Source organism: Dermochelys coriacea, chromosome 9 (genome assembly GCF_009764565.3).
Source record: "Dermochelys coriacea isolate rDerCor1 chromosome 9, rDerCor1.pri.v4, whole genome shotgun sequence".
Lineage (NCBI taxonomy): Eukaryota > Metazoa > Chordata > Testudines > Dermochelyidae > Dermochelys > Dermochelys coriacea.
In genome coordinates this window covers 36271345-36298467 of record NC_050076.1, presented here as the reverse complement: position 1 = coordinate 36298467, position 27123 = coordinate 36271345, and the positions used below count along the sequence as shown (strand labels likewise).

Below are 27123 nucleotides of genomic sequence, written 5' to 3'. Positions count from 1 at the left end.
CCCTTCCCCATTATACCTGCAGCCAATGCCAGGCCTGGAGGGGAGAGAAAAGAAGGGAGCCTGACTCAGTTGGGGGCTAACCAGCGAGTAAGCAGGAGTTTTCTGTGTGCTTGCCCAAAGAGATGGATCTGTGACTTGCCAGCCAACACAGCCACTTGAGACAAGTAAGGGCTCCCCTGCCAAAGGGAGGTGGCAAATAAACCTCTGCACTTGGGACAACCTGGACTTGTGGGGCCCCACCCCAAACTGAAGAGACTTGTAACAAGTAGCCCAGGGAAACGGGTTTTGACTTCCCAGTTGGGAGGGAGACCTCATCTCCCCTGTTTAAGGGTTACTCTACATGGGACCCTGGGCTGGGACCAATAGAGAGAGAGGGCTCAGGTCCTCCTACCAACCTCCCCCCCCCACCCCCACCAGAGCTTATAGACCAGGAGACCAGCAATCTAGCCACTAAGCCGCCCAACTACTGACAACCCTATGACACAGCCATTTAGGTAAAATTCTAGGAAAAGAAGCATGTTTGGAGTGAACAGACTGTCCAAGACCTCCACTTTACACAATCAGTGCCTTTTTCAATTAGGCCATTTTTACAAAAAACTATTATGCACAATATAGCAGAATGAAACAAACTAGTTAACCAGCAGCAATATTCATAAACACTGAGACAGCTCCATTTTCTTTTTGGTACCATCACCCTTGTTTGGCCATCTAACAATCTCTATTTAAAATATAGTCCAGATTCTGTCCTGACTTACCCATGCACACTTTTGACATTAGGAGACAAAGTAACCTTATGTGAATTCTCGTGGGTCTTTGCAGAATTGGACCCAAAATCACTAAACTCTTTGGGTCAGGGACTATGCTTCTGTTTGTTACCTACCACATTGTGGGTGCAACTGTAATGTAAATGAGACTCTGTTCAAAGCAAATGCTCCTTTGTGTGCTTGGTCACCTAAGTCACTGAGCATCGCACTCCTAGGTGTGTTCCCTGATTGTATGATCTTACAGGCCAGTGCCTGAAAAAAATCATTAGGGGATTGAAACTCTCCGGGAGTGCAGTGAGACATAAGGGATAAGCAGGCCTACAACATCTAAACAAAATTGTATTCCACAGAAGTATTATATTTGGTTATGTACGTGGTCCCCAGATTTAAAAATAGCTGGGTTCCTTTCTTTCTGAGGGTGGGAGAAATATATAAACCAGATTTATTCTACATTTGGTTTCCTCTTTCAGTTTTCTAATTTCATGTACCATGTATATATTATGAGGCCCAGGTAAGCAATTCCTTATACTCATTCACATTCCAATATCTTTGTCGTTTACAAGCATCTGTATTTGTATGACTAAAAGTACCTTCCCAAACCTTCATGGGAACCAAGACATTGTCACAAAAATCATCTCAAAAAAGTGACACAGTATTATGGTCCAATTCAACTGAACAAATGTTCACAGATTCATGATCTACAATTTATTCTACTTGTCTTTACCATAGAAGCTATATTCTAAAAAAAGAGGGGGGAAAAGGCATTTTGCAAGGGTTTAAACTAGCATGTTCCAGTTCCCACTATGAAACTAGCAAGCCCCAAATTAGAACATGGAAATGACAAAGAACACACAACTTGTGCTGGTTTAAATAGAATTTGTAAGAGAAGAATGAGACATTCCTATTCCAGAAACTCCCATTAACTTGAATGATACAGGAGTGAGCTCAAAGAGAGAGAGATCTGCATGAATCATGTAAAATAGTTACCAAATACAGCAATTATGTCAAGGGTTGGGGAATAATCAAGTAGTTCACAGAAGAGAACAAACATAAAAGATTTGGGAGTCTTGATCATACCTGTGATTCTGACTGTGTTTAACTGCATTGCCAAAATACCCAGGGGGCATATCACATGGGAAAATAAAACATGTAGGGAAATTAGGGGAATGCTGCATTCATAAGAAATTCAATCTTATGTGCATCAAATATAGCTTTAGGAAAATATGGCACTTTCAGCTACATATGTACAACTTCAGTTGATTTCAGCACCAATTCTATCCCCATCTCCTCCTGAGAATACAATTTTGAACCATGGCAGATTTTTTTAAATTACAAATTGAGCCACTGCTGGTAAAATTCTATCTAATTGTCTGTCTGTGGTGTAGAGCAGTGGTTCTAAACCAGGGGTATGCATACTCCTGAGGGTATTCAAAGGTCTTCCATGAAATACATCAACTCATCTAGATATTTGCCTACTTTTACAACAGGCTACATGAAAAGCACTAGCAAAATCCGGACAAACTAAAATGTCAGACAATGATTTGTTTATACTGTTCTGTATACTATACACTGATATGTAAGTACACTATTTATATTCCAGTTTTATTTTATAATTATATGGTAAAAAGGAGAAAGTAAGCACTTGTTCAGTAATAGTGTGCTGTGACACACTTTTTTGTATTTTTATATCTGATTTTGTAAGTTTTTTTAAGTGAGGTGAACCTTGGGGATACACGAGACAAATCAAATTCTTGAAAGGGGTACAGTAGTTTGGAAAGGTTGAGAACCACTGGGTAGAGAGCCCCAGTGCAATGGAAACAAGGGGCAATATCCACTGAGAATTGCTGCACAACAGAACTGTGGGTTACAGCGGGAGCTGGGCAGAGCCAAAGACTCACTCTGACTTGGATCCGGAGGCTATTGTCACTGGTAGAGTAGAGAAGAGGGGGTTACCATAGCTTCAGGACTGTACCACCAATTCTCCTCAACGGGATTCTTCCCCACAGAATACTCCTTTACCAAACCTGGGTATTTGGTCTTGATATGAAAAGACGGAAATTCATCGTGGCCAGTGAACACCCTATATCTAAACAGATCTTGGGCCATCTTCTGTTTAACTAATACACAAGTATTTGTTTACTTCAGTGAGTAAGGCAAACAGAGCACCGTGTCAAAGCATCTCAAAGATACAAATCCTATTTTTAAATGTCCTTACCTGGGTTACTAGTAACACATTACGGCTGCGGTTCAGCACAGCACTTATAAGCATGTGGTTAAGTCTGGGAACTGATTATGGTTTTCCTCATGTTGGCAGAAGTTCCATGGGTGTTTTTGTTTGTTTTGTTTTTAAAGCCAGAAGGGAACACTATGTTCATCTAGGCCAACTTCTTGCATAGCACAAACCATAGAATTTCACACACAGATTCCTGCATTGAGCCCTGTAACTTGCGGTTCAACGAGAATGTTTTTCTTTTAGAATTATGTCCAGGGTGAAATTTTGGCCTCATTGAAGTCAATGGGAATATGATTTCATTCCACCCCACCCCAGTCCCAGTCATGATTTAGGCTGAGATTTTCAAGGGAGATTAAGGTGGTTAGGGACCCAACTCGATGGGAACTGAGCACCTCACTCCCCTAGGTTCCTCTGAGCCCTACAGCCTCCAGCAGATAGTACTGTTGACCACATCCTTTGGTAAGATCTCAATTTTGAATTTGCCTTTGAAAATTTGTATTTTATTTCCAGTTAGAAAATTCAAAACTCATTTTGGATCTTGTTAAGACTGACCCTGCTAAATTAAAGACCCCTTGAGGATCAGATGCCTTCACCTTCTCTAGCTACCTACAGGCAATAACCAAGTCACTTTTTTGCCTTCTCTTTGATAAAATAGATTTAGCTCATTAAGTATCACCACAGTGTGTTTTCCAGAGCTAGAATCACTCTTGTAGCTCTTCTCTGAACCCCTTAGTTATTTCAGCACAATTTTTAATATATTGTACATTCATCTCTTTTACTCACTCTCAGAACAGAAGCTGTGATAACAAAAGAAGGGGTAAAGGCAGTAATTCTTAGGGCATCAGCAATGCCAGTATCAAGGCATCAACATGCTTAGTGTTGAAGCAATTTTTTCATACTCTGCTAAGAAATCAGCCTCTTTATATCCACTATGTGCTGTGCCACATAAAGAAAGGGATTAACTATGCCCATATTTCAAATGACCAGCCCAATCATGTTCAGATTCCAGTATGGTGGCATGTATTTTTTTTTTTGATCCTTTACTAATTGAATGCTCTAAGGCAATGACAGTGCTGGTAGAAAGATCTTATAAATGATGATGGAAAAAAATCCACTTGTATAAATGAAATACTGATCAACTCAGCTCTCAGAGCTCAACAGGAGGAGAGTGTTTTGAAGTGATTAACATACTGTGTATAAGTAGAGGTATGTGAATTAACCTCTCTCTACAAAGCAGTTTTAACCACAATCCGCATTAGAAAATGACAAATCTTGTAGTAGTACTTACATACTATATAAAATGAGTTAGAATGAAGAATCTGAGTTTCAATCTTCAAGCTCCAAAGCAGGAAAGAAGGTAAATGCAGCAAGTAACTTGGTTGTCTCTCTAGTAATTTAAGGTCCTGGGATTCACTTAAATTAAAATAAAGTGACTATAGTGTACCCATGGGTGCCCATTAGTGTTTTATGACAGATTTAAGGACTCTGATTATCATCACTCTGTACCCATGAGTACCTCATGTCTCTTTGATCAATTATTGTACTTCAATTAAAATATTTTTATTTCACTGTCGGGGAATCTTGATCACAGTGCATCTTGCTACAGCTGTCAAATCATTGAAGTCTTTCACATTTCAAGGTTATCATTCCTTTCAGTTAATATATCAGATGCTTAAGGGTGGGTTCTTGCAGCTGGTACAAATCCTTCTGCAGGATCCAGGAACTACTTTGTCCCATGGTTAGCATTAGTAATATTCTGGTTAACATCAACAATCTGGTTGACTTATACAAGGGCATTAGCAACTGCCCACTTGAAGCAGGCAACAGCATGATTAAAAATAATAAAATGGGCAATTCTCCTCCTTGATGCATGATAATCCCACTCTAAAGAATTGTCATAGATTGTCCATTCAGCGTCCAAGAGAGGGCATTTGCACATCTGTCAGGAAATGACCCATTCATCTTACAAAGCAAAAATGCTTTAAGAAAACCATTGTTTAATGATACCACCCAGCCTTTTTTTAATGAAGAAGGCATCTTTGCAGCCACTACACACATGTAACTCTCACTAAACTCACCTAGTGTCTTGTGTGACAGGGTTACAGGTGTGGGCCCTAAAAGAAATTAAAACAAAGGAATGCTTTTTGCTCTAAAGTCTTGTGTAGCCCCTCCTCCCCTGAGGCATGGCTTGCTGGTGCTTCCTAATTGGAGGAAGGAGAAGCCACTCCACACATAGGTTGGGTCCTGGGCTTTTTGTTGTGATGACTCCATCCAAGGTGACTCCTCCCTGTATCATGAGAAGTGTGACAAAGTTACTCCTCTACTTTGGTGGGTCTTGTGCTTATTGGCGGATTTGCTTGCCTTGGAGCTTCACAGCAGCCCTCAGATTGGCTGTTTTTTGTCAACTCACAGTCCAGGTCAACTCCTCCTGTGTCTGACCAGGAGTTGGGAGGTTTGGGGGGAACCTGGGCCTGCCCTCTACTCTTGGTTCCAGCCCATGGCCCTGTGGAATGCAGCTGTCTACAGTACCTCCTGGAATAGCTGTGCAACAGCTACAACTCCCTGGGCTACTTCCCCCATGGCCTCCTCCCAACACCTTCTTTATCCTCACCATAGGACCTTCCTCCTGGTGTCTGATGATGCTTGTACTCCTCAGTCCTCCAACTGTATGCGTTCTCGCTCCTTATCCGCGCACCACAAACCTGAAGTGAGCTCCTTTTTAAACACAGGTGCCCTGATTAGCCTGCCTTAATTGATTCTAGCGGCTTCTTGATTGGATGCAGGTGTTCTAATCAGCCTGTCTTAATTGTCTCCAGAATGTTCCTTATTGTTCTGGAACCTTCCCTGTTACCTTGCCCAGGGGAAAGGGACCTACTTAACCTGAGGCTAATATATCTGCCTTCTATTACTCTCCTGTAGCCATCCGGCCCGACCCTGTCACAGAAGCTAATGGAAAGATTCTATCAGCACTGATAATGCCCCTAAAGGAGTAAGTCTGTTATTGGTGAGTATTGAAAAATGACTGTAAAATTATTTAATGGTACTAAAAGATTTTTCAAACTTTAAACTACACTAAGCTATCACTCATTCATAATTAGTGGATTGTGTATAGTAAGGAAGGACTGTTCTGAGAGTGCAGTTCTCCTAGATCTATAGTGGCCCCTATTTAAAAAAAAAAGCCAGAAATTTAGACACACAGAAATAATACTGAAAGCGGTATTATCAGGGGCACAATTCACAATAAATTATTCATTTGCTGCACAATCTCATCTGCTTTATTCAGAAAAAGCATGTGGAGTGTAATTTTCCAGTGTAAAGTATGCTTTGTAGTGACCCGTTATTATCTCTGAATTTAAATGAATACCTTATAATTATGTTTCTGTAAACAATTCCAAAAGGAGGCAGTCTTTCTAAAAATAGGCTTTTCAGATGTGAAATATGCATAGTCAAAAAAAAATTGACAGCCACTCTTGCTGCGGGGTAGCAGTAATTCATGTGCCAAATTATGTAGGTCTCATACACGTTTTCCTCCAGTTTAAAAACCCATGGCTTGAATCCTGGAAACCTTGTTGTCGTAACACATTGAATTAAGTGTTCACATCCAGTATGAATTTAGCCCAATGAGTACTGTACTTATTAAGACAGGGAAAAGGAACACTTAACCAAATAAACTCTAATACATTCCCAGTACAAAAGCTACTTCAAATTTACACTTTCAATTACCCAGAGAATAAAATGGCTGGGTGTGAAGTCTTGTGAACATGTTTATCTTTTATGTGGGATTGCAGCTAAAATTTTACCCATATAAATAGATATTTAGGAACCTAATTGTCGTCTCGATTACATCACAGCAGCTCTAAAGTCTAAACGAGATGAGAATTTGTGGCAGTATGTGTATGATCTCCCAAGAATCGGAGATTGACAAATATGAGGGTAGCTTTAATTTTTGCAAAACGTCATTTGTCAAGGTTTACTATTTTAAAAAACAATACTAGTGATAGTATGGTTCTGGGTCATATTTTGTCAGGAGGGTTCAGATTAATAGTTTAGTTTAATAACTGTTTCTACTATAGGTAAGATCACCTCTATACTGGCAAAACAGGAGTTTGCACTGGTCCGTGTCTGGGTTTCACAGGTAACACTGCTCTCATCCACTTGTGGTCTCATCCACATATTCCCCTTCTCCCTTCACACTCAGCCAATCCAAGAGGGAAGGAAAGGACAGAAAAAATAAGAGGAATAAAAAGGGAATAATGGGGACATTTTCTTTCTATTTGCTCCAGAATTACTGTAATGAAGTATTCATATAAAAAGATTGTAAATCTGATTTGTTATCTTATGTTAGATTGAGTCTAGTGGCTAGAAGCATAAGATAGAACTGAGAGTTGAGATCTCTCTGAATTTCAGACAGACCAGAGTCCAAGGTTTTGGTTCAGGGCCATGACTCATTCATGTAAGGTCCAACACAGCTCTGCAGGCCATTTCATTGCAGTAACTTGAACTTTAGTACATTTCTCTGCCACGTTGATACAAATACTGGCACTGATCCTGTATTAATTACAGTAAATGGGCTAAATCCCAATGTCTTTACTCAGGCAAACTCTCATTGACTTCAAATAGCAATACTAAACTCCTGGCTCATTTTGTGGTATTACATAAATAATAACCCCAAAACATGGCCTAGTATAAATTATCAATTGATTTTAATGCAAGCAGGATCAGCCACTGTCAATGTAGCTTCTATAAAAAGCAATTGTCTATCACAGCAATCTTGTCCTAGATTTTACTTACCGTATACAAGTGTTTCACAACCCCCAATGAGCCGTTTGATTTGCAGCTATGGTGCTCCTCCCCTTGGTTATTTTTAAAAGGTTAAATGTCAGATTCCCTAACAGATTAGCTAGTAACAGACTGCACACATTTTGGAGTGTGTCTTGTAGACTGCTTCAGAAACACACGAGTTTTCCCCAAAACAATTTTTTCCAGCACTGAATACAGTAAACTGCTTGGGCTCTTTATCCCAGATGGAGAGTGAGGGAGAATGATTTGTTACTGAACTAATTAAATATGGTTAGTACACATGGGGAGCATGGAGGGAAGGAACCTCTCAAAATTGCTACTTGCAAGAGTCTTATAACGTGTAGGTGCTTCTGCAGTACTGCAATGGTCAAAATAAAATTCCCATTATGTTCCCTCCCGACTGAGTAAACTACAGAAGAAAGGACCGAATCTTTCCACCCCTCACTCCTAGGAATAGCTCCATTCATGTCACTAAAACTGTGTATGAGTTATGGTTTTCAAGGTTAGGCCCTAAATTAGAATACAACGCCTTAGATATTTCTGAATCAGAAAAGAAGATTGGCGTAGTAGAGATGTTTATCATGTATATTAAGCTGTGGCTGGGTGAAGCTTCCTTTTTTATTTTTTGGCATCTGCCATTGAAAGAACTGTGAATCTATTGAAAAATTCAGACTGTATGTATCGTAATCATTTCAGCAGAATTTCCACCGCCGCTGCTGTTTTTGAAGGACCTGGAATTTAAGGCTTTGGGATAAATTTCAGCTCTTCCTTGTCTCATGCATTCTACTTCTTGAGGTGCATATCTTAAAAACACAGAGAAGTGACAAAACCTCAAATCATTAAAATATGCTTCCTAATTTGTATTTTGCCGCTGCTGGACAAATTCCAAGTAGGTTCTCTAAAGCAAAGTAATAAAAACCCATTCTTTTTCAGGCCATCTGTAGTTGTGTTGGCAGGTAATGTCATTGCTGGAGGTGGAAAAATGACTATAGTTATCATCAGAAGGGGAAGGGGTGGGGGTCAATTAACAATATTGTTTGCCTTTTTATTGCAAAATCAGCTACTGGAGTACAGTGTATTGGGTCCAGTGATAGAGAAGCACGACAAATGACTGAGCCCTTGCAGCTGAAGAAATTTTATTAGCAGCATGTGAGAACTGTGTTTGTGTTCCCATTTCAAGTGGGTCATATAAACCTATAAATTGGGGCCGCCTGTGTTTTCCAGTCATATATTTTTGTTTTCAACATATTACGACAATATCTATTTGTATTTAGAAGAAATTTAGTGCATTTCCAAAAGAAGATTTATAGAATTTTTTAGAGATAGGTAGGTGGTGTTTTAATAATTTATTTGGTTTTATGTTATCTATTTCATAAAGCCTTCTCAAGTACTGTTTTTGTATTTAATCTGCTTGTGCTGTTCCCTTATTGGTCTTATAATTACAATGCAGCAATGAAATGATTGCTATTATTACTATATAATGTAAGCTAAGCCCAAGTCTGTGGGCACAGAGAACTTGGGTTGCAGAAGCGTTAGTGTGATTCTACTAAGCCAGTGGTTTTCAACCTCTGGTCTATGGACCTCTAGGGATCCACAGACTATATCTAAGATTTCCAAAGTGGTCTACATCTGTATTCAAAAATGTTTAATGAAAAAGGTAGAAAACCACTGTACTAAGCAGTCAAAGACAAATTCTGGAGGCTGTCAAAGGGTTCCATAATTCATATGGGCCATGGTGCTGAGTTCCATGGGTGCTCCTTCCACCCCAGTGTACAGGCGTGACTGGGAGCTCCCGAGGTGAGGCGTGTGGATCCATGATTGCATTGGTTCCCATGCATTTTCTCCATCCATACCTCCAAATGGTGAGGGAGATGTGGGAAATTTTAGGCTGCAATAACAGCCATGGAATGGATAGATTTGGAGTGGGTAGATTTCCTCTTCCCACAGAAAATCCCTATGGCAAGCCTATCTATTTGGGCACAGCAAGGGTACGGGATTTAGCCCTTAAAAGATAATCCATGTGGAATGCAGACTGCAAGCATTTGCCTCTTATGCCAGGTATTAAGGATTTAACATTGTGAGGCCACCGTCAAGTATCCCTTTTCTTTTGTTTTACTCAGTTTGACACTTTGGGAAGAGAAAAACAAGATACCACAGCTGCTGTCTTCAGACATGCAGCATGAATATTCCCATCTTTCCTGTTATCATTCTGTACGTTTTCATCTGGCTCTGAGGCTTATTTATATTTTAGTATCTTCTTTGCAAGCTTGCTTATGTCCATTCAGGCTCATCAAGAGTGCAAACCTCCCACGCAGACAGGCAATAAAAGTTCTCAAGTGTTCCTTCAAGGGCCTGTTCACCTTCGCACACTGACGCTATCTGTGCTTCAAATGCTTGATGCTTGGAACTCCCTGTAAGGAATTCTCACAAGCCAGTGAAGACTGGAGATGTACAAAATGTTGACAATGAGCTTGAAACATCCAAACCTCACTGGTTTCATCGCACCCTTGAAATTCCACCCAGGTTCCCTAATTGCTTTGCTAATCTTTCAATGAAGCAGAGCCAATTTGGGGTAAAACTTGGTGCTTTAAGCTGTTGTGCTTTGAGTATTTACAGTCAAACCCTGATACTCAAAGTGAAACTTTTTTAGGGAGCTAGGGGGGGACAAACCCTGCATGACAACCCCAAGAGATGAAAATGTGAGCATGTGACGCTGACAGTTGAATCATGCTAGTGACTCAGGCAGTCTGTTACTATAGTTAGAAAACATCATGTTGACTAAACCCAAGGAAAACATGCTTCTATTTTTACACTTAATTTTATATGAAAAAAATGCAAAACTGACTTTTTTTTCCAGATTCTGTAAGAAGTAGCTAAAGTATCCTGCTGATGGCTGCCTATTGCATCACTCTCATTGATCCATCGCTAGGAGACCATGTGTATTCACAGAAGCGCGTCTGCTATTAACATTTCTAGCCTGACATGTTTCATATTAAATGGTTTCCATAACAAAGCACTCATTGAAGTGATTTCTTAAGTGTCTAGGGGAAAAACACTGATGATTACAGTATTTGTGGTTAATTACTTGGGGCTTTTTTCCCTTCAAAATGTATACATTCTGCACTACTCAACTAAGTGAATCCATAGTACAGTATGTGCACATGCCGTAAAGCTAAACTATTTGCTTCTGATTTTATACTTGCAATGATTTCTCAGATTTTATTTGAAGAATCTGTTAGTCCATGAGCTAGTTGAAGAATGACAATGCTTGAAACAAATCACCATGCAACATAGATGCAGACAGCACACAAGCCTGTCAGCTGCATAGAGGTGGTGAAGAGGCAGGAAAGCTGCCTTTTAATTCCTTATGTGGTATTGCATAGACCCTTATATGGCAATACATGCTGCTGGGTTTAGTACAGAGCCTTCCATAGTTGGAGAGGAAGGATTTCTTTCTCACAATGCTGTGTCCCTGGGATTTGGGATGACGGTGGATTTAGTTGGCATTGGCCTCCAGAAATAAGATGGAGAGTAACACCATTAAGAATCCTGAACTGGGATCAACCAGGCAGCAGCTGAAAGAGGCAAGAGAGCCATTGCCTCCACCAAGTCCTCTGTAGTAATTACAAGTGTCCTGGAACTTGCTGTCTGGAAGGAGCAGGCCAGGCAGGGAGTGTGGTCAGCTGAGGGAAAGGATGGAGGAAGGGAAGCTCCCTCAGAGTACAGAATCTTTCACCTTTGTGCGCACTTCCCACTGCATAATTACAAATGTAGCTAATCTTAAACGGGGTGTGAGGTTCCCTATGAACTCTTTACGCAGCAGCACTGATAACTGCCTTCTGCGTCCCTAAATCTCCATCTCCTCAGCCCAGCAATTTCAATCGGCTATGGTATCCTTCACCTGCTCGTCTGGCCTGTCAGAGAATGTTAATGTGTGCTTTAAACAGGTGCTACGCAGGCACTTGAGAGAACGCTTCATTTCACTGGTAATGAGAAAATTCCTATACCTAACTGTGTGTATTCCTTGTCATCTGTAAAGCATTTTGGCATCCATAAGGATGAAAAGTGCCATGTAAATTTAAAAGATCATGTTATAATCATCAGGGAGCTTTCTTGGCATGAAAGTGCAGTAGTGGAACTTGGGAGGTTGGGTTTCTATTCCTAACTCTGTGGGTATATGTGTACACTGCAATTAAACACTCGCCGCTGGCCCATGTCAACTGACTTGGGCTTGCAGAGCTCGCAGGGTTATGAGGCTATAAAATTGCGGTAGGTGTTCAGGCTCAGGCTAGAATCTGCCCTCTAGGACTCTCCCCCATTGTGGGGGGTCCCTGTACTCAGGCTCCAGCCCAAACCCAAACACCGACATCACAATTTAACAGTCTCTCAGCCTGAGCCCTAGGCAGGTGCCACGGCCAGCAGTGGGTGTTTAATTGCAGTGTAGGTGTACTCTCTGGGCCTTGGGCAGATCTCTTCTTCCTTTGCCTCAGTGTTGACATATCTGTGCTGCAATGTTCCCTTCAATAAAATGGGTATAGTTCTCATCTACCTCACAGGGGTGCTTGTAAGGTTAATTTCCTCAAAAGCTTGTCAAGAGCTTTGAGATCTGCATGTGGGAGGTGCTGTAGAAGTGAAAATTTTATTAATGATTAGTATAGACAGACTACTACTAAATATCCTGGTAGGCTAAGTAGTCTGTTACACCAAGTGAGACCTCACACTCTGATGCTGCAGTGACTTACAAACATACTTAACTTTTTAGATCCTGTGAGCAGTCCTATTGGCTTCAATGAGATTACTCAGTATGTATTAAGTATGTGTCTAAGTCTTTCCCGGATCCTGGCTTTGGTTCCTTTCTAAACCATAGCTATAGTGTAGCTCATGCTGCAGGCCTTTAATACCACTGGTGTTTACTGAGAAGTTAAATGGGCTGGATCAACAGCTGGTGTAAATATTGGCTCCTTTGAAGTCTGCTGAGGATCTGACCCCATAGTGGCTCAGTTACCCTTTGTCTTTGTTCCCTTCAGAATTTTCACACTGATGCCATTTAGACTTGTGATTTATTGCTGTGGAATTAGACACATATTTTTGTGCCAGCAAGCAGACGTGTTCAACTTTAAAGCAATAAGGTGAGTGTAACATCACAGCTAATTTATGTAGATCTCTTACACTGCATCCATCATATTTTTTTCATAAACATAAATTAATTTTGATAAGAAATAGCAATCTTGTGTCAGAAAAGCTCAGATTTTGTAACATGCCTCAGTAATTTCAGCATTCCTGTACACTTCAGAACAATGACGATGCCAGCAATCTAGTATAGTACTTCACCAATCCTCCACAAGGAGGAAACGGTGCACTTTTTTTTGTATTGTTGAACCCTGACAAGTTCCTCAAATGTTTCATTATTACCACACAGCATAACACTGAACTGAATCAGTTGCAAAAACACTGACATTCCCATGTTCATAAGGGTTTCCCTAGCTGCAAGACATTTTGTACTGTCCCCTGGTTGAAATATAAATAACACTAGACTAGATGTGCAGATTTTACATGTATTGGCAGGATTATAACAAGAAAGGTTATGACTTATAACCGAAGAGATCCTGTGGGTCCATTCTTACGTCTAGCAGTTGATCAAACATTAAGTGTGGGCAGATTCAGACATGTGACTATGAAAAATTGGTGCGTTCTTTCTTGACTGATCTGGTCCCTATATGTATGCCAAGGCATATGACTTGACTTCAGCAACAAATAGCTTTATTATTTTTTTAATCAAGTTATCACTGCGGAGTCAACTAACAGCAGTGGGAGCTGCTTTTTTATTTTTTTCTGCACATGTCCATTCCCCAAAGAAGTTTCAGAGGCAGAATCTCTTCCTTAAAATGCACTGAATTGTACATCTCTGCTGCACCTTAACCATAAGTATAATATAGTTAACTTTAGCCAGGGTTACTGCTGGTGACGACTTTCAGAGCGTATATAGAGTCTGAAGGATGTGCAGTTAAGGGGGGGCAAATATCTTTTTCCAGTAAACAGAGCAATTTGATATGGAGGGCAAACACACAAACATGAAACCCCAAGTCTTCATATTCTGAGCCATTTTCAGAATAGGAGCACACTCTGCAACTCAGGAACTGTAATTATGTGTGACCTAATTGTGATCCCATTTACATCAATGTAAAGCTGAAGTTACTCCACTGAAATCAATGGTATGGAAGTTAAACCACTGCAAAATAAATCTCTGGAAAGACCACATGGGCCCAATTTTGCACTGACTTTCACTCCTATTATCTTTAATGGGTGTAGTTCAAAGTTTGGCTGTACAATTCCAGAAGTTTTGTCTGCCGATTCTAGTGTTTTGGTGGGTAGGGAAATATTGTAATTCCTCTCCTATAAGCTGCATGTAATTCATCTGTCAAAACAGAAAGTCTCTCTTCTCCATGGATATTTAAGATCTTATGGCCTTTTCCATAACAATTGGGTTTCTTTGGTATCCATCTCTAAAATTCCCTTCCCTACACTTATGCTTGCTTATGCACAGTTTTGCATTATTTTTCAATGTTGGCTGGCTATTGAGGCAAGCTGACTAATGGATGTGAGAGAGAACCACAGAACATAAGAAAAATGGTAATTTTTGTATATTGTTACAATGTATTATTGTTTGTGTGCTTTACTGCATTTGCTCTGTGGCTGTCAAAATTTAATGTCCTGACCCACATGATGGAAGATGCATGTATTTTTATTTTACCAAATTTTATTTTAAGTTTACCAAACTTCTTGATTCTCCAGAAGGTTTGATTAAAGTTTACTTGGAATTTGATGGCTAGATCAGATCAATGCTCATGTTCAATCCAGCACTACAATTTATACAAAACAGTACACTGTGGTTAAATATTCATTTATTGGGCTTTTGTCATCAGAGTAACACAAGCAAAATGATTCTTTAGGCATAAAAAAGATGCTAAGTGCATAAAGCAGAAATACTGTTCCATAGTGCTGTACAATTAAAGTGTGGTGTGTGTGGTTTTTTTTTCCAACTAGCATGAAATAAATTGGGAAGCAATTACCACAATGTCACACATAAACATCACTTACCAGGTGATTATTTACAATTTACTCTTTGCATAGAGTAAACTAGAGTAACACCAAGTGTAATCTATTTATTTTATTTTCACTCATTTCCTTAGTTAAATGCAACTAGGTCCTTACAGCAATTATTACAGGCTTTTTCAGTGTGAGGCCAAATAACCTTATCTTTACCTATCAGCATAGTAGGGTAGAGTTTCACAACTGTCTGTCTGTCTGGTTTTTGCAGGGGAAATTTTGCACCTGAACATATGTGCCTGCATTTTGCTGCCCAACAGTTACTGTAAATAATAATAGTTAGACATCAAAATTCCTGGCCAGGGCATCGCCCTCACTCAAGATGTGCACAGGAAGTGGGTATTATGCAGGTGAACTCTGGTGCCTGGTCCTTGGACTCTGCTGAGGGCTTTCCATGTGGTCAAATGCACCCTGTGATGGGAGATGGAGTTGAGACAGGTCAAATCAGGGAAGGGGATGGCCAGGACATTGGCCAGAGAAAGAATAAGGGAATGTACATACCCCACAATCTGTCCCCATAGAAAATACTCCCAAGTGTGAATGCAGCCCGTGGCTGTTAGCTGTGGGGAGGGAGAGTGGGACTGCTGAATGAGATGGCATCTCTGCAAGGAATTCTTGAAGAGATTTCCCAGTATAACGTCCCCTCCTGCAGGTTTTACCATGGGAAGAAACTATCTGGTCCCTAATCTGCACCCAAAAGCCAGGTATTGCAGCTGCAATTCATTAAATGTGGGTGCAAATATTTGCAAATATGATTTGCACCCACAAAAAAGGACATTGAAGTTTGGCTGACAGTATGGCTATGTATTTACATCTATTCATCAGATGAGTATTATCCCATTTTGTATATAAATACACATGGTGAGTAACTTGTTTGTTTGCTGATAGTTCTGGGGGAAAAAATGATTCAGTTTGAACCAAATCCAACCTTTTTCAGAATTTTCAGCAAATTGAAAAACTCCCTTTTGGGTCAGTTAAAACTTTGTTCCAGGCACTTAGATTAATAAAACAGCCAGAGGACAAGGCAGCAGCCTTTTTATAACCCACAGCATTTGCCTAGAATGTAGGAGACCCAGGTTTGAATCCCTCTTCTGAGCAAGGATTTAAAGCTAGATCTTCCTTTACAAGGTGAATTTCCTAGCCACCAGCTATAGGCTATTCTGTGGTGGATCTGTCCTATTCAAAGCCATTCCGCTTTGTTTATATACACTAAATCACTGGATCAGCTACTTGAACTCAGGTCTCTCACTACCCAGGTGATTACCCGAATGTCCAAGCTATGGAGTCATTTTCACACACTTTTTCTGGCTCAATGACCTAGTCAAGTATTTTATACACAGTGGCACAGCTTCAATAGGAGAAACTGAGAGAGAGCCCTCCTCCCCATTCCAAAATACCATATAGGCTGGTGGTAGGGCCTTCATGTGGGAGGGAGGAAGACCTAACTTCAAATGCCTGTTTCAGAGCAAGAATTTGAAGCTGCATCTCACATGTCCTAGATGAGTGTGCTCCTCACTGGACTGAAGATTATACTAGGGGGGGGCACTACCTCCTCTGGCTGTTTTATGAGTTCATTTAAGTCCCACTAAGAATGTAGCTCTGAAAATTGTTTTTTAATTAGTAAATAATTTCTGGCCAACCTCCATTTGTTGACAAACTATTCATCCAAAAAATTTCACCCAGTTCTATTTTATAGGATAGACAGTAAGGTACTGGACTGGGATTCAGGCGATCTGACTTCAATTCCCAGTTATGCGACAGGTTTCCTGATCACCTTGGGATAAATTTTTATTCATTTTGAATGAGGTGGTCAGGTTTTGGGCAATGGTGGTGGGGCTCAGTCTCTCTCTGCCTCACTTCCCCCTTTATAAAATGCCAATAATAATGTTTTCCTGCCTCACTTGGGTGTTGCGAGAATAAGTCCATTAATGTTTGTGAGGTGCTCAGATAGTGGATAGTGATGGAGCCATAAAAGGATGTACTGCAGATATGTATTTTCTGTATGTGTGTGCATGTAAACACAAACACACACAAAATAAATGATCTAAAAGTGTTACTGATGTACAGTTGGGAGAGCCTACAATACATAGGTGGAAAAGCCATAAACCAAATCTCAGGTTATTCAACATAGGTGCCATTTTACTACTCCTTATCACCGTCAGGTATTTTGTATATGGCACACTATTATAAAAACTGTTTCAGGAATGTTTTATAGAGCTTTATTTTTCATAAACCTCCCTCCTCCAAAACAAGGTGCCTCAGTACCATGAGTCAAAGAGCGAAAAATTATAGCCAGTGGAAATGTATAAAGCCCTAATCATTACCTAGAATAGCATTCATGGGGTTAATAATGTCACAGTTTTAAGGTCTGATATTTGTTATCTCCATAGAGCTGAAGTGCTTTTAGCTATTGAAGAAAAGGGATTCTGGTCTTTCTAAGGTAAAAAGCACCATTTGTAACCTGAAGATATCAGACTTTACACTTGTCACTGATTGACCATTGACCACCCTACACATCAGCCTGGTTTAATTTTGGGCAAAGAAATTCCCCATTTGAAAATAAAGAAGGAAACACTTACCTGACTGGCAGTTTTTGGTGGCTGCTTTTTGAAGCTTTGCAGAGGTCTGTAACACTAGCAGCAATCCAGGGTTAGTGGTCAGAATGCAGGTGAAGTTGCTAATGATGCTTGATAAATGTAGTTTATCACATGGTTTTCATCATTATGTTTTGTGTATATGAGAGCTACTGCAGAGTTTATTGTTGCACAGTTCATTATGGCAACATTTTTGTTATTGTATTTACAGTTGCAAAAAATCAAAAGTTTTGAGGCAAGTTGAGTGAATGCTGCCGTTTATTTAGCTTCTTTCCACTGTGTACTATCTGTTTCTGTGGTACTGGTTTAGTTACCTAGGAAACAGCTGTAGAACAGAATTTATTCTGTCTGAATAAGTGTCTGTGATAGATTCATAATGCTTATCCCACTTGGGTCTTTAGGGAATTATCATGCATGCTCTTTGGTACTATTGGTATGATCCCAGGCATCACAAACTACATGCAAACAATTATTGGCACTGCCCAGTTAACAAAAGTATTTTGTAATTCTTGAAAAAGAGAGGCAGGGTAGACAATTTTCAAATATACTATGAGGCACATATGATATCTGAGGGGGAAGCCACAGGAGACACAGCTGTCCAAAGTAAATGGGAACCGGAGTTGGATTGGTCACTTCAACTAAAGATAAAGGATTTCAACTGGAACAGATTGTGAGCTGTAGGAAATGTTGCTAGCAGCTCACCAAAGCTGTAGAGATAGGGAGAAGAACAGATGTCGGGGTCAAATCATCTGACCCAAGAAGCAGTCCCATTAGCCAGTAGAGTGAGGAGAGGGCTGCTTTATCATCCTATAGGAACCCTAATGAAAAACCAGATCACCAGAAGTTGAGGGAAGAGGGAGAGAATCCAGCACAATACTGGGTACCATGGACATCCTGAATTGGTTAACCATCATTATACAGCATAGACCAATATCTCATTCATGGACTAAAGTAAGGGGAGTGTGAAAAAGCCTCTGTTTGCTCAGCCTTCAAGCTCCACTGCTGTGCTAGTGCTCCCATGCCTCACTTTCTTCACACCGTAGCCATTCCACCAAGTGATTTGAGCAGCCCCTGTTACCAGGCCGGAAGGCAAAGAGAAGCAGCCCTGTGATCCATTCCAGTTCCTAATGGGAGTCCTTACTTTGGCTCCATTCTTCATGTACTTTTTGGAGCAGGACCAGAGTGCTTTCCCTGAGCATGAATTTGGGGAACAGAAAGAATATAGCCAAGCAGTTTCTCCTTCCACTGCACTTCCTAGCAGTCCTACCCACCATAGTCTTGATGTGAAAAACTGGGCCCTTCTTGTTAACACTCCCTAACATATGTGAGCTAATCAGTTTCTCTACACTCAGGAGTTAGTGTTGATGCAGCTACACTGATTGCAAGCTAGTGATTGCTATATTGCTATTTCCAACTATTAATAGGCCTTGGGCCCCTAAATATCTAATTAAGCAACCTAAGTGACATTTAAGGCATTGATCCTACAATTCATGACTTTTAGACAGGCTGCACCCTTGATTAGCCCCACTGTAGTCAATAGGGCTCTGACCACATGCAATCAATTGTAGGATCAGGGCCTAAACGTGAATTGAGGGACCTACCTTTAAGTGCATTATTTTGAAAAGTTTCTTGGGAATGGAATTTTTTATTAGCTGCTTTTATTCATGTGGAATAGAAAAACAGTTATGATTTCTGTGAGTAGAAATGTTTTTAAAAGTGACTTAGCCGGAAGTGTTTGATATTTATATTAATAATAGTGCCTTTTACCAATATCTCCTATAATTCTTCAGCTTTCTACAGCAGTTGCCCAATATCCTGCAGCATCTGTGCTTTAAGCTGTACTAACATTTTGGAGTGGTACTCTCATGCTCTTTTATAAGGCATGTACTGATATTGTTTCCACTGACTGCAGAGTGAAAGTGCATTCATGGCTCACCCTTCTGTCCTGATTTATATACCTCAGTGCATCCTCAATTTTGATAGGGTTGTGCAGGATGGAAGTCAAAGCAGAATTTAGCCTGTGTGTGTGTGTGTGTGTGTGTGTGTGTGTGTATATATATATATATATATATATATATATATATATAGTACTAATACTTTGACCTTAGCTCATTTCATCCAAAGCTTTCAAGGTATTGTACAAATGTAAGAAGATATTAGGAATCCCATTTTGCAGATAGGGAAACTGACTCAGATGTTGAGACATGCCAAAGGTTACACGAGTCAGTGGTGGACCTGGGAACAGAATCCTTTTGACTCCCAACTACCTGCTTTAATAAGTGTAGTATTTATTATGAGAAATACAGGTTCGCTTTGACACTGCATCGGCAAAAAACAATCTGTTTGCAAATCGTGAAAAAAGCAGAGGAAACTGTTAAATACAAAGCCTTGGTATACAGGAAATTAAAGCATTTAAGAGGTTTCTGAATTTAACAGATGAGAATCTCTCAGATAATATTGTTAAAAGTTGTAAAAGTTATTTATTTGAGATGAATTTATTACACTACAGATTATGTTTAGGAAGATCCCACTATTGCCCCTAGATGGCTCACCTGGAATTCCCATTGCAAAGATCTTGTCCAAAAATACACTCCTTCAGTACATTTTAATGCCATAATGGCTGACATTTCCAGCAATAGAGGGTCAATCATGTAAATGTATTATATCTGTATAAAAACATCCTGGCAAATTGTATTCCCTTTGTAGCAACAGGAATAACAGATTGATTACGGACAGGGTAGATTTGAGTAAAGTAACGTTTTATTAATCATTACATGAGTCCCAGCCCAAGAATATCTTAAGGAGGCACTATCTTTCTGGCTGTAATAAACACTTTCCAGGTGCATTCCTTGCTGTGGGGTAGGTGATACAGTTGATGATAATCATCATCTGTCTGTAGTTTATCCATGTTTTAAACAATAAATGACGCTCTCCCCAGAGGAGCAGGACATGAACTACTGTATAGTTTCTAAGATACTGCTTTAAAAAAAAAGCTGGTGTTAGCCTAATATGAATTAAAATCTGCAAAAGAGCTAACAAATTTTGTTTCTTCCCTTACTAAACAAGATAGCTCCTGTGGATTTGTGAATCCATATGGCACAGGATAAATGAAGGAAGATTTATTATTTCTTTCAGAAAAGCTCACTAAAAACTGCAAAAAAGTTGTAAGGGGACTAGAATAAAGTAAAATTTATTTAATATCAATAAGTCAGACAAAGCTATCCATGCTCTGAGAACCTGACATGTTTGGTTTATTTCTGCCCCATAATGTGAAAGATGGTTAGATAGGCCAGTCCATTACAGAATATAAATATTGTGAATTGTATGTGGAATGCTTATAAAATATAATATTGTAAAGTGCTGTCAAAATTCCATGTCCTGTACATGGGTTTAAAATAATTACCTTATTGGCCCCTGTAATGTTTTACCCAATATTTTTCATTAGAATTTGGATTATTTGTTGTTGTTGTTTTGTTTTTTAATGGTGAGATAATAATCAACAGGCAAACCATTTTAATCTTGCTGCTTTTTCTATCTGTAAACAAGAATGTAACATTCCTTTTATTTTTATCATCCCAATACAAGGAATATCCTTGTCTCCAAGCCCCAGTGCTGTTCTCTATTGCCACATTTGTTCTGCAGATCATCCCTTTGACATCAATATGTATTCTACACACTGAACAAGTGCAGAATAGACTATACAGAATCTTATGCACTGCAGCTTGGGGCAGAGAATATTTTTCTAGACTGTTACCCTGCCTATTAAAGTGCAAGTAAAGTTAAAAAAAAATCTCCATTTCCTGTGGTCTACAAAGATGAGGTGAAGATTTTGCAAATTTGATCCCCCTTTTCATAGTACAGTATTCATCATCATAGCACCTGCATACTATGCAAACGCTAATCAATATACCCTCATACTGCCCCAGTGATGAAGGGAAGCACTTGTAGCCCAATTTTCACAGGGGAGGAACCCAGGCACCCAGAAATCATATCGCTTTCCCAGGCTCATGGGAGTCTGTGGCACAGCTGGAATAGAATCCACATTCACCACACAACCATCCCTTCCTCTCTTGGTGCACTGATGCAAAAAGGAACTTTTTCCCACTGCAAAAAAGCCAGAAGAAATATTCTGTACAGAATGAGGCCCCAACTTGGCAGATGACTTGCCTATTTATTGAAAGCTGCTGCATAAAGAAATTACTGAAACCCCAGGGAATCCAAGGGGGCCCAACATGATTCTCACAGAGCCACTCTGTCTCTTAATTGGCCCCACATCATTCTGCCCCACCTCCCTAACAGTGTGGCTTCATTGGAGCTCTGCTACCAGTGATTCTTCACTGCCACAGCTATGTGCAGAGGCCTCAGGGGCAGAGAGCTCTGCAGAAGAAATAACAGATCTTTTATTGGCTTTTTATTGGATCAGGCTTCATGATCTTTTCCAGGAAATGTGTGCAACTAGAAGAGGGACAGCATGCCTGCCATGACTGCACCTCAGTCCATGTTTCCACCCTCTACCTCAGTGAACCCTGGACCCACAGAATGCTTCCCCGGGTCCTAGGATGAGAGGGCCAAAGAGGTGGTGACTGAACCTCACTTCCCTTTGTGCGTGGCATGAGGTGGATCCAAGCATGGAGGATCCTTTAGACCTACAGGTCCAGGTGAGACAGTACCCCAGTATAATAAAAATATGCCCAGTACAAAAGTGTTACGCAGATTCAGAGTCTAGCTCTGAACAACCACCCTGAAGTTAGAGACAAATTTTAAGACTTTGCTCCCAGAAATACAGATGCTGTGCAGACTAGACACTTACAGAAAGTCTGTTTTGTACGCCCACCCCTGCACTTTCATTGTACCTCCTGCTTCCAACCCCAGCTTCTTCCCTTACAGATGCTGAACTCATGTCTGTGCTTGGCCTTCACCTCACAGGCAAGATGCACTCTCCAGTACTCACCCATCCACTCTCTTTCCCAGATCTCTCAACTACCTTCATAACCGCTACTGCATAGGGACACCTCTTAGTTTTCCCCCCTTCCAGTCTGAAATCTGAAAAACAGTAGGGTTCTGTGCCTCCATAGCTGTTTGGGGAAACCCAGAAGTAGCTCTGCTGCCATTTTGGGGAAACTCCACTGACAGGCTAACTGGTGAGTCTGTGCAGTCATTGAGACGTGTAAGTGTGAGACTAAGAGTTGGAGGGATTCCAGAGGGAGGATTGGAATGTGGGGGCAGACATTAGTGGGGAAGAATTCAACCCTTCCCACTCCCCCCTCACACACATTGAAAACTGAAAACATCCCACTTCCAATGCTCCTAGAAGAATTTTTTGCAGTTTGACACAACTAGAAAACTTAGCTCAGGAAATGCCTGGAGAACGAAGTTAACACTGAAAATGAATATGTGCAGTAGAGCTGTAGGTGAGAAGAGAGGGTCTGTTTAGAACAAAGTCAAGGGCAACAGCTGAGCCATAATGTAGCTGCCTGCACTGTAGCTATTATGCCTTTTATATATACACAGAAAACTTTGGTTTCCAGGGGTTTGCAGGCACAAACATCTCCTGGCACCCCAAACAAAATAATCAAAAATAAATAACTCATGATGCTATTGATAATAAAACCAGAGAATACCCATTCATAGAAATATGCATTACATCATTCTTCCTGGTTACATAGTGATTCATCACTATTTTCCTGCCTTTCTTGCTCTTTTAATTCTGTTGATTATCTCTGCTCATGGATCTCACAAATACTTTCCACCTAACTTTAGATATGTTTTTGTTTGAAATGTTAGATCTTAGAAAAAGCCCTTTTCAATGGGAGTGTTTTCTATAAGTAGGTCATTGCAATAAAGAGGTTAGACATGCAGGCTTTGCTGACAAGATATTTTGCTATCTAAAGCACATAATGCTGCTTTTTTTTTTTTAAGACACCCATTTGTTGATCTTTGTTTGGTGCTGGCTAAAGTGTCTTTCTGACCAGCTCATGAGAATGGCATTAAACCAGTGATGTATAGGACTAAATTTATACTTGCAATAAATAGACTAAAAATACCTCAACAAACAGAGTAAGCTGTAATTTTAAATTGTAACACTTTTAAAGAGCTTTCACTGATATCAAATGCTTCCAGGCTTGAATCAGCAAGGCACTGCATTTTAATCAAATAACTGTGAAACCATTGCCACAAAATTGCAACCAAAATGTTTGTGTAATGTTATGTAGCTAAGGAAACAAACTTGGGCTTCTAGAATTACCTTATTAACTCATTCATAGCAATGGGCTCTTCAAAGGATTTTAAAAGAGTTACATGTTATGCTGCACAATTCTTTTTTTTTTTTTTTTTCAAGGAGTAAACTAACATCTGAATTCAAGGATGCGCGGCCATAGAAATGATTCTATTTTCTTTTATATAAATTTTTAAATTGATTGAAGACGGAACAATGTTTCATTTCGTCATTAGCAAAATGTGCTGTTCCTAAAATGCATTTAATTACTGCACTGTATTTATACCCATACTTCTAAAGTATTTCATTATGAGAGCTGCCCTTAACTTCAAACCCAATTTTTCATCTGTCCCCCCACCCATTTGGCTACAATCTTGCTTTTTTTGCTGTAAATTATTTACCTTAGAAATGATGAATCATGATAGTGAGGTTAGAGAAAATGTAATTGACATTAAAGAAATTAATTCCATCTAATTTTTAAAGTTTTTCTGCTCTATTCCTTTTTTCTTGTCTTCTATTGGGATTTTACACAGATGAACAATACTGTATTATTATTTATTTGTCTTATGCTGGTACCTAGAATTCCCAGTCATGGACCAGGACCCCACTGTGCTACGTTCGGTACAATTTCAGAAGCCTGAAAGATCTATCTGGAAAATTCTTTCTAAAACTGATCAGTTTGGGACTGAATACAAGTTTCCTCTGTGAAACAAAGCAAATGATAAATGAAGTATTAAGATTCTTCTAGGGGTGGAGGAAAGGGTTGAGGTTTAGATTAAAATAAGCTACTCTCTATGCCTCTGATAAGCTTGTTGTGAATTCTTACCAAAAGTTAAAGATTCCATAACTCAATCATACTGGAGATGAGATTTCAATATCATCCTCATTTTCATTTTAATCTGATGTAAAATGTCTTTGGGGCCCCTCAGAATGTGTGCAGGAGAGACAGATCACATGTAGAGTGATGCATTTAAGAGACAGATGGGACATTTCCTTCTTAGAAAAGCCAGCATTTTTGTTTAAAAACCCCATATCTGGAGTGAAGAGTAGCAACGTCTTTAAATCTATGGCAGAAATGGTCACTCCCACAAGCCAAGCAGAAAAGAAAAGAAGGTGGAGGAAGCTCACTGTTTTTGGTTACTGAGAACCTGATCCTGAGAGAGCAGGGCTTGAGCACCAGCAACCTCCTTCTGATGTCAACGGAAGCTCAGCAGCCCATTGATCTGCTGCTGGCAGAGCAGGGAGAGGAGACAGGGCCTGTGAGTTGCACCAGTAAAGGGCTGCCCTAATGTGGGGGAGGTTTGGGGGGCAATCACAAAACCTCTCTCCTCTACCCAGTGGCAGATCAAAGGACTGTCAGGGCATGGGGAGAATGAAGCTTACAGGATAATGGCAGCTCGCAGTCAGTGGGAGAAGGATGGTGCTCAGAGCAAAGATTAGAACAGATGTGAATAGTCCTTGGATGATAGTTATGTATTCTCAGTTTTAAAATCTCAGGACTGTCCTGCCCAAATAAACTGTTGGCAGCTCTATTAATAGCAAGAATAAACTACAGTTCTGCGTTCAAACCTGGAAAAGCCTAAAGCCCATATTTGTTTGTTTGTCAGTAGGCATCAAAGGAGAAAAACTGTATTTCAGTTCTAATCCAGTAAAAAGGAATTCGCATCACTCTCTAGCTCAACAAGATGAAATCCAGGAAGGCGTAGAGTCACGTCTTCGAAATGGTGCAAAAGAAAGGGAACCATTAAGAGTAAATGGATTGGACCTGTATTTATGGTCCCTACTGGCCATTTATTGACAAGTATTAAATCTAAAACTATTATAAATAAGCATGACTGCCAAGCAGTTTCACATGGACAATATCAAGACTTTAAGTAACTGTTAATATGAAGAATTCTGGCAAAGTTAGACTTAAGCAGTATTGCCAACCCCAATCTTTCAAACCTCATGAGTCAGGTCGCCCAAAATCATGAGATTGGCTTCAAAGTCATTAGATGTCAAAAATAATAAATGTTGGGTTGTTTTTACTTACTTTCTGGTGTTTGATGTTTCAGCCATGAGATTTGGTCAGGGGGACACATGTTTCATGAAAAACAAGACCCTATTTTTGACCATCTCAACTTTCAAAGGTAATTAACGACAAGTCAACATGACCTGTTCGGATCCTACCTCATTAGTTGTCCAGGCCATAGTTTCATTCAAACCTGCATTTCCTCATAAGCTTCCTATGTACTCCTGGGGAAGTTGGAATCACTGATCCAGTACCTGGAACTGTAACTTCAGACCGCTAGGCCATGGTTCCATCATGTTCAGAGTCCCAGTTCTGGTTTAATCATTGTTGGCACCATTATCTTTTTCTCACCATTGACTCTGTCCCCTCATAGCTGCAAGAACCATGAAAATATGCATCCGATGAAGTGAGCTGTAGCTCACGAAAGCTTATGCTCTAATAAATTTGTTAGTCTCTAAGGTGCCACAAGTACTCCTTTTCTTTTTGCGAATACAGAGTAACATGGCTGCTACTCTGAAACCTGTCATGAAAATATGGGAGCTGACCTACCAGGATGCACTCTGAAGTTCCTAATTTATTTCTAAAAGAGATGTTTTTAATGAGCTATATGACTAACACAAAGCTATTACTAATGTCAGTGTTACGATTCTGATGAGGCAAAATATGTTTCTCCTTCAGGGCTCCTAGGATGTTGCTCCAGTTAAGAGAAAGGGAGGTAGAGACGATTCACAAAATTTTTCATTAATTAAAACAAAACAAAGCATAAAAAGGCTGATGGAATCAAAAGCAGTTTGTTGGTTGCTGTTAGCAGCAAGGGGTTCCTTACTTTGATCATCACGTCAGTTTTTATTAACAAGTATCCATGCAGTGAGTGGAAATGCTACATGAAATTTCAGGTATGTGAAGATAATTAGGCTGTGCAGAAAATGTACATATTGGACCAAATTAATCCCTGGTGTCAGTCCTCTGACGTCAGCGGATTTACACCAGGGAGAAATTCAGCACATGATGTTACAAACAAGTTGGAAAATCATTCAAACAGCAATTGCTTGAATTATGAGCTGATCACCAGAGCAAAGAAAATGAATGAACTACAATTAAAAGGAATTTGATCCAAGTGAAAATCCAGTTGATAAGTAGCTTGTCTGTTTTTTTTATTTTACACTTCCTTTCTGACTAGAGGAAATGAACAATGACTTGTATGTGTGAGAGCATGGTTGTTTCAGGTTAAACAACTGTATTTAAGAGCTACAAGGAGTCTGGTCGCACCTTAAAAACTAACAAATTTATTTGGGCATAAACTTTTGTGGGTAAAAAAACACTTCTTCAGCTGCATGGTGTGAAAATTACAGATGCAGGCATTATATACTGACACATGAAGAGAAAGGAGTTACCTCACA

General features: G+C 39.9%; 1 long non-coding RNA gene across 1 annotated transcript in view; it reads left to right on the top strand.

Annotated features, from left to right (window-relative positions):
• The window catches only part of LOC119861662, a 52711-nt gene extending 41936 nt beyond the window's left edge, over positions 1-10775 (top strand). The window contains exons 2-4 of the long non-coding RNA XR_005294977.2: positions 5917-6001; positions 7071-7132; positions 10655-10775. This is a non-coding gene — a long non-coding RNA (uncharacterized LOC119861662). The remainder of the gene's footprint in view (positions 1-5916; positions 6002-7070; positions 7133-10654) is intronic.
• Positions 10776-27123: the final 16348 nt, after the last annotated feature.